The sequence below is a fragment of the Sturnira hondurensis genome, unplaced genomic scaffold, assembly GCF_014824575.4.
Source record: "Sturnira hondurensis isolate 20B ecotype Veracruz unplaced genomic scaffold, ASM1482457v3 Scaffold0000780, whole genome shotgun sequence".
NCBI lineage: Eukaryota > Metazoa > Chordata > Mammalia > Chiroptera > Phyllostomidae > Sturnira > Sturnira hondurensis.
In genome coordinates this window covers 23,008,714-23,016,943 of record NW_028073411.1, presented here as the reverse complement: position 1 = coordinate 23,016,943, position 8,230 = coordinate 23,008,714, and positions in this window count along the sequence as shown.

The following is an 8,230-nucleotide window of genomic DNA, read 5'->3' as shown; positions in this document are numbered from 1 at the left end:
ACTGGCTTCTCCTTGAGTTCATTTTTCTTGTGTTCTGCTTTGTCTTCATTAGTTGTTAAGGCTTTCCCATGAGTTCTGCATTTTTCGATTCCAGCATGTCAATGTGCATATTTGGGTTTTTCCCCTCTAAAGATTCCAATTTGCTATTGAAAACCTACCTTTCATTACTTTACTTACACTTTCTTTTATTTTCTTTGACAGCTAAGTCCTGGTCACTTTCCAGTCCTGGTCCGCTGACTCCAGTGCCCGGATCGGCTGTGAATCACGCAGGCTGCCTGCCTTTCTCCTCATCACTTGTCCCATTTCCTTCACTCTTTGCCTTGTGACTTTCGCTGAATGCTGGACACGGTGTGTGGAGAGCAAGGAGGCTCCGGGAGACTCCCTTCTCCTCTGGAGACGGTTCTTCCCTCTCTGCCAAAGCCATTCCTGATGGAGTGAAAAAGCTAGACACAAAACTGCCCCTGTTGATTAAATAGTGTGAGGGGATAAACAGTGTGTAAGGGGCTTTTACATCCCTCCAGCCAGAAACCGAGGAGGGCAGGGCCTGGGTCATAGATGCAGGCACCCTTGTTTGTCTCAGATGTCCCTGCTCCCGGGCGGCGCCTCCCTGAGCTTTCCACGGAGAACTTGGGGGACTTGGTCTCCTTGCTCCTGAAAGACGGTGGCGGAGCCAGCTCTGTGCGCTGGCGGCTCCAGCCTGGCTCTCCCACCTCCTTCCCAGTAGCTTCCACATCTGGCGAGTATGTGGAGCAGGGAGACTGCCCCCGAATGGGAGGTAGGTCACCTGCCAGGCGGGTCTTCTGTGCCCTGAGCCCCTCTCTGCCTTTCAGATGTCCTCCCCAGGTCCCTGCACAGGGCTAGGATCAGCAAATATGCCACCAGGAGAAGTGGGCTCTGCATCCGAACGCCCACGAGTCTCCTTGCCACACTTCCACGTGCCCAGGCAGGTCCTGTTCCCTCTCTTTCCCCCCGGCGGAGGCTCATGGCCAGCAGCAGCCCGGTCCCCGCTCCCGAGAACCAGCAACGGCTGGAAGGTGTCGGGTCACCTCAAGGTCTCCTGATGCTGGAGTTCACTCTAGGGTAAGCCTCATTGCTTCCATAGCTCTTTGAGGCCTGGAAAATGTGGATTTTTTTTTCTTTTGCAATTTATCCAGATTTTTCTAATTGATGCTACAGGGATGTTGACCTGTGATGATCTACTACTTACTTACTCCAATTAAAAAAGTTGAAAAAGAATGTCTCCTACATAGTCTACTCAGATATTTGCTTTTCATAAAATCACACTTAAGTGAAAAAACTAAATGCACAGTTGTATCTACACCATGATTACCACGTAAGGAGTCTTCTGTGCAAGTGGCCAAGCACCAGAAGGAAACGTGGGAAGGTGAGCCTAGCCCTTGCTGGTGTGGCTCAGTTGGTTGGAGCGTCATCCTGTGAACCGAAAGGTCGTGGGTTCGATTCCCAGTCAGGGCACATGTCCAGGATGTGGGGCGTGGGGGAGAAGGGCATGCTGGTGACCCCCTGCAACGCTCCTGCTGCCTGTAGGCTTCTCCGGGCCATACCCACTCCAGGCCACATCTGCCCAGTGGCTCCACAAACAGGAGCAAAGCCAAGAGATGGGGAGGAAGGCAAGGGGCCCAGCAGACAAGCGTGAGACATCAAGAGGAGGCCACCAGATGTCATGGACAGAGTGCACACCTGGGTGCAGGAGGGCACCAAACCCTCGGTGCCTCCCTCTGTAAGGTGGCAGCTTTCCAGCCCGGAGCTATGTCCCAGCACGTGGGGCAATGCCTGGGCCTGGGCCAGGGCCCAATAAAGACTACGTGACAATGGGAACGCCAGGACCCCCTGAGTGACTGAGGCCTCTCTGCAAACCTCTGCTGTTCCCTCTGCACACCACTCCCCCCGCCCCCCTTCCCTCCCCCCTCTGCCCTCCACTTGCACTTCCCAGCTCACGTTCCGGTCCCCCCCTCCTCCCCACACTTTTCCCCTCCTTTGTCAGAGCTAACACTTACCACACGGGTTCAGTGTGCTGAGCACAGGCCCAGAAACTTCACATCTGGTCCCCGATTTAACCCTTCCAGCACCAGTATGAGGGTGATATTGACGATCCTTTTTAATAAAGAAGTGGCTATGGCCCAGAGCAGGTGACTGACTGGCCTCAGGTCGTCCAGCCAGGGATGGGGACTGACAGCATTTAAACAGAGGTCTGTGAGGACAGAGCTTACCTGTCAGGAGACGGCGCCAGGTGTGAGACAGGTGGCTGTGGTCTCGAACGTTGCCCCTCGGTGTTCAGGCACGCAGAGAATCCTGGCCATATTCCTTTGGTGTCTGCGTTGCACGCCTGTCTTCATCCGAGTTTCCCAAGAGCCAGGCCCAGGCCCCACTTGCCGAATGTGCCGCGCTCTCCTCTCATGACCGTTCCTTCTTCCCCGCCTCCTGCCCACCCACGGCCCACTTCTTCGGGCAGTGCCCCTGCTTCACTCACACAGCCCGCCTCTCAACCCCCACAGTTCGCCCAGGTACTGAATGACCAGTGTAGGTCTCCCCCGGACCGTGAGCCACTTGAGGGCTTTGCTACATGGTTACTGTAACGTTAAGCAAGTCCCTTCGCCCATTTGAGACTCGGTTTTCTCATCTGTAGAATGGGGGCCATTTGAGGCAAAGAGTGGTGATGAAGGCATTTGACAAGTTCAAGGGACATTGAGAATCCTCCCTGTCTATGCTCAGGCTGTGGCCTTTGCTGTAAGAATGAAACCCAGGTGTGCTCTCTCCCAGGGAGAGCTGGCCCTTCTCCCAGAGGGACCTGTTGGTTAGCTGAGTCACAGAAGACCCCCGGCGTGTAGCCACTTATGTCTAAAACATATTTAAGCACAGCCCCCACAGTGAGACTTCCGAATTCCGCCCAAGGGAAGGACACTTCGCTCGGAACTGTCCCAGGCAGACTCCAAATGCCGTCTTCGGGATTCCCCAGCGTCTGTGTTCGGGTGTTGGTGATTCCCCGCCTGGTGATGGATGCTCTTGATTCTTACTTGTGCTTTGCTCTCACTTAATAAAGTGCTTAACTATTCACCTTTGACTTGGGGTTTTTATTGTCTGTGAATCCAAACCTCCAAATCGAGTGGCCGTGCTCTTGTCCGTGCCCCTTCACGGCACAGCATTCCATAGACTCCGAGCTGCGAGGCGGGTTGGGGCCCAAGCCTGGCTCCAGGGGGACCTGGTGGGCCTGCTCCTTGCTGAGCAGGGCAGGGGCTGCCTCGGCCCCCAGCTATGTTGATTTTCCTAAGGCATTACTCAGTGCAAAAGATTGCTAAGTTCTCGAAGAGAAACACTACCTGGGGAGACTCTGCACCGACCGACCGCTTAGCTCAGCGAGTTGGCCTGGCTTGCAGAGCCCCCCACCCCACCACCCCCGCTGCTCCCCCATCCACACAGCTGGAGCCTGGGGAAACGATGGGCCTCTAATTAGAACCATTTGTCCTTCCAGAACCACAGGTGGCTGAGCCAACTTAGAGAGCCGTGCTCCTCACAGCGGGACGTGCCCTGTGACCCAGTCACCTGACCACAGGGACTCTGTCCTGAAGCAATAAGCCCAAATGTGGAGGGTCACGGGCCAAAAAGCAGTCTTCACTGTGTTTCTTGTAACAGCAAAGAAACTGAGTTAATTTGATTATCTCGCAGGGGCCCGGGCGGGGGACGTTTCCCTGACTCGAGGGTGTTTTACTGCCCACCGGGGGAATGGAGGCTTCGTAGCAACCGGGAGCCCGTCTGCAGTAGGAGGAGGCCACGGAGCTGTGCTCCCTGACACGAGCTGTGGAAACTGCACCTGAACAACCCTGGGAATAAGCACCCCGCAACGCCAGCCAGGGCAACGGGGGTGGGGTGGGGGGTGGGGAGGTTGGGCGATGGGTGTTTGTTTCCCGTCTTCCCCGCTTTCTGCAATGCAATGCGGCTGTAGTTAAAAACAGATTGTGCCCGAACACATCGAAATCAAACAGCCCATCTCGGGCGGAGAGAGAACTTCTGACTTCGCACACACCAGTCCTGCAGAACCGCTGGTGTGGCCTGGTTTCGTTGTTTGTTTGTTTTTTCTTTAATGAAACTGCGTTTCTCCCAATATTTCTTCATATTTACATATACATATTTTAACAAAGACTCCTCTGTATACATTTTTATGTTTTGCTTTCGTTTTTATTTTATTTAGAAAACAAGCATCGCTCTTGCAACAGTGTTCACATGCACAGATTTAAGGAGTTGCTTGACGTTTCACAGGGGCAATAGGTCATAGGTTTACTTAACTACTCGTCTGTATCACACACTAGTTGTTATGTGCCCATTACAAATCTCACGGCAAGAAATGTGATCATACATATAGTCTGTACATAATGAATATGGAAAACCTTACAGCTTTTCTTTATCTCAGCACTCGCAAATTAAATAACGCGATGGAAAAAAATGTGAAGTGCTTAGAACTGAAGAAGTAAGACGCAAGGTCGGCCCTTTCACCGAGGGAGTTCTCAGGGGACAGGGCATGCCGGGCTGGGCTTCCTGCCCCAGAGGCGCCCCCTACCTTCCACGCCTCGGCTGCTCAGCACATGCACACACCCTTTCTCTCTGTATACACACCTGGTCTGGCTTAACTCAACCCAAACTATTTGATACACAGCTACCAAGTTATCAACTGACCTTCCACCAGAGGCAACTAAGGTCATGGTCAGCTGTTACATCCGGACCCAGTGAAGTTTGGCCATTGTTCTCATTGTCTCCCATCTGTAGGGGAATGTCCATTCTTCTTCCTCGTCTCTAACAATCTCAGTCCCGATCAGGAGGCCTCACTGCACATGCCGGACATCAGCTCTGGAGGGTGTGATTAGCCGTACATTTTCCACAGTGGTATTGCACAGCTCAAATCGCCGTGAAGACTGCAGACCACACCTGGAGGCAGGGCTAGACGGGGGATATCTGGAGCAAAGACAGGGCCACAGCCAAGTTCAGGCCACAAAACAGGCAAGTGATGTCACTTCCGCCTGCCATGTGCTACTCAACCCCGATGCCACGGCTCACTCAGCTGCCGGCACTGACCCCAGAACCCCCACGTTCGCTGCTGCTGCTTCTAGCTGCCAAGACACTGGACTTGCCACCAACTCTCCTCCTTGTTATCGCCAGCTCCTACTACAAAACCTGGGGCTGGCTCACCTGGTCACCGGCTAGCACCCTGATGTGGGTAGTGAGAGTTTAGACTCTGTGAAATTCCTCAGTGGGGAATTCTTTAAACAGAAGTGGAAAAAAGGATAGATGCTCATTATAACCCTGCTTGCTACACTGTGACCTCATTCCTGTGTCTGTGGCTAATGACAGAAGAAACGGAACAAAATTCCAGGTTGTCCCAGTCTGCACTGCTGCCTCCAGGGCTCCAGGGGGCAGTCTTTCCAGAACCGGATCAGAGTTCTCTCATTCTGTCAGAACAAAGTGTCCCTCCCATTTGCTTCAGCCCTGTGACGGTTTCTTCTTCTAACCACAGGAGCAACAGTGCTTTCAATTTTTTTAACAATCGCGTTTCCCATTTCCACAGAATTCTTCCTAGCACANTTGCTACATTGTGACCTCATTCCTGTGTCTGTGGCTAATGACAGAAGAAACGGAACAAAATTCCAGGCTGTCCCAGTCTGCACTGCTGCCTCCAGGGCTCCAGGGGGCAGTCTTTCCAGAACCGGATCAGAGTTCTCTCATTCTGTCAGAACAAAGTGTCCCTCCCATTTGCTTCAGCCCTGTGACGGTTTCTTCTTCTAACCACAGGAGCAACAGTGCTTTCAATTTTTTTAACAATCGCGTTTCCCATTTCCACAGAATTCTTCCTAGCACAGCCTACGTGCATACCCCCTCCCCCCAGCATCAGGCTGTCACCTGGTGGGCTTTCTGTCGTCCGGGCTTTTGTCTGGGTGGCATGGGAGCTCCGGTCTTTAAAACAGAGCACAGCACTGCCCTGGCTGGTGTAGCTCAGTGGATTGAGCACGGGCCTGCGAACCACACGATCGTGGTTCGATTCCCAGTCAGGGCACATGCCTGGGTTGCAGGCCACCAGAGGCGACCATACATTGATATTTCTCTCCCTCTCTCCTTCCCTTCCCCTCTAAAAAATAAATAAATAAAATCTTAAAAAACAAACAAACAGAGCACAGCACTACAAATGAAGGCAGTGGATCAGCCACCAGCCTCTATGAGAACATAAGCTTTTTTCATAAACCCAGGCAAAAACAAACCTATTTTATCTTAATAACTTTAAAAGACATCCATTGAACTTCAATCATATATTTGGGTTTGGGGATGACTGAATTCCTTTCGTGTGCTCAAAAGTGAGCTGTTTAATTTTCTAGTGATCTCAACAACTTTTGGAAGGTTGGAGAAGAGGGGAGAGAAATATGAGGCTTGGCACAGCTTGAGCTGCTTAAGTTTAAAAACCGTGCCCTGCTCTGAGTTTGCCATCTGGGAGGGGAGTGAGACCTTTCCCCTCTCTGAACCATCCATTCAAGTTCTTTCTGAGTAGAAGCCTCATGATGTAACAATATGAAAGCTTGCACATAAGAGATCTTATCCTCTTTATCAGAACTTTGTCAAAACAGTTCGAGATTGAGATCCTTTCAAAAACAGAAACAAAAACAAAGTCTAAAGCCAAGACAAAGTTCAAACAAATGAGTATTCTCAAACTAACTCCTCTAAAACCAGGATTGGACCTAGCCTTAGACTCTTATCTCACGCCAGCTGGTACCACAAACAACCCTGACAAGGTCCAAATGGCATGAAGCCCAAACAACAGAGGCAGGAGTCCTGGGGTGTACAAAACAGCGAAGGTCAACTGAAGTCCCCTAAAAATAAGAAGGCGAGTAGAGCAAGTGTAACCAAAACAGACAGAGGAGAGAAACATGAGAGTTCTCAGACAGAAACAGAGTCACTCCCGTGGAAGAACAGAGAAACGAAACTAAAAAGTGGAATGCAGCAAGAAAAGTAAACGATACCCAAATCAAAACCAAGGGAGCACGCCAACCAAATCCCACGCGGGGGGGTGGGGGTGTTTTCTTGTCGCTGAGTCGTGCCTACCACCAGGAAGTTCCTGCGGATTCCTACAGATTCCCAGATGGTTCAAAGGACCCAAGTGTCTGGGCAGGGGCCCCTGGTCCTGCACACTGGGGACGCACCCAATTTCGAGTTTGTCAGCTCCCGAAATGGGAGTCTGTGGACTCCCAAGAGACCCATTTCTTTTCACCAGCAAAGTGTTTAAAGGCAGCTGATGTCTTGAGAGGGGGAGCAGGGAGACTCCCTGAGAAGAAGAACCAGGGTTCCCACCGTTCCTGCCGGGGAGTCAGCCTGCCGCAGCCGCTGGGCCTCCAGCTGGGGCCCTACAGTCCTTGCTGGAGTCCACGTTGTCCCTCTGGGGTCACCAAAAACTGCAACTGAGACAGGCCCAGCTTCCTGCTGCTGCAAAAGCCAGCACTCGAGAGGCGGGTGCTGATGTCAAAGACAGTGGTTAATTCAAGTGCCAGCCACCTGGAAGATGAGGACTCGTGTCTCAAAGCCCATCTCCCTCTCTCAGTGCAGGCAGAGGTTTTTAAAGGAGGGGGAGGAGAACAGAACAAAGAGATCAAGGGAGGGGGTGGAAAAGTTCTTCGTGTGCAGATGACACAGTCCATTCCGATAAGGTAGGTGACGGTCAGTGTGTGTCATCCTGGTACACAGTCGTCCTGGCTTCCTGTCATCTGGGCTCCACAGCCAAAGGTCAGCAGATCTCCCGGAGCTGAGCCTGCAGGTCGGAGTCCGTATCTTTTAAAGTTCGTTTCTAAAATTCTTACACAAACATGCTGTTCATCCAGCAGCTGCTCCTCTGTCAGAGTTGGCACTTACGGAAACGCTGTCAAGGGCGTGGTGGGCAGGCGGTTTACAATTCGCCACCGCTACAATTTCCCACTGTCATGGTACCTCAAAGGCTATGTTTTAATGTAAAAATAAATAACAGTGTTTTTATTTGGAGTTTCCCTCACAATTCCTCTGATCCCAGAACAGCTGAGGTTCTAGAATGTTCTAGAATGTGTGAGCTCCCCTCCTTTTTCCATCCCGGGTTCCAACATCTATTTTTGATGGCTAGACCTTTTTCTTTCCAACTGCATTGGTCAGCTCAGGCCGCTGTAACAAATACCACAGACTGAGGATTAAACAACAGAAATTTATTTCCTCACCA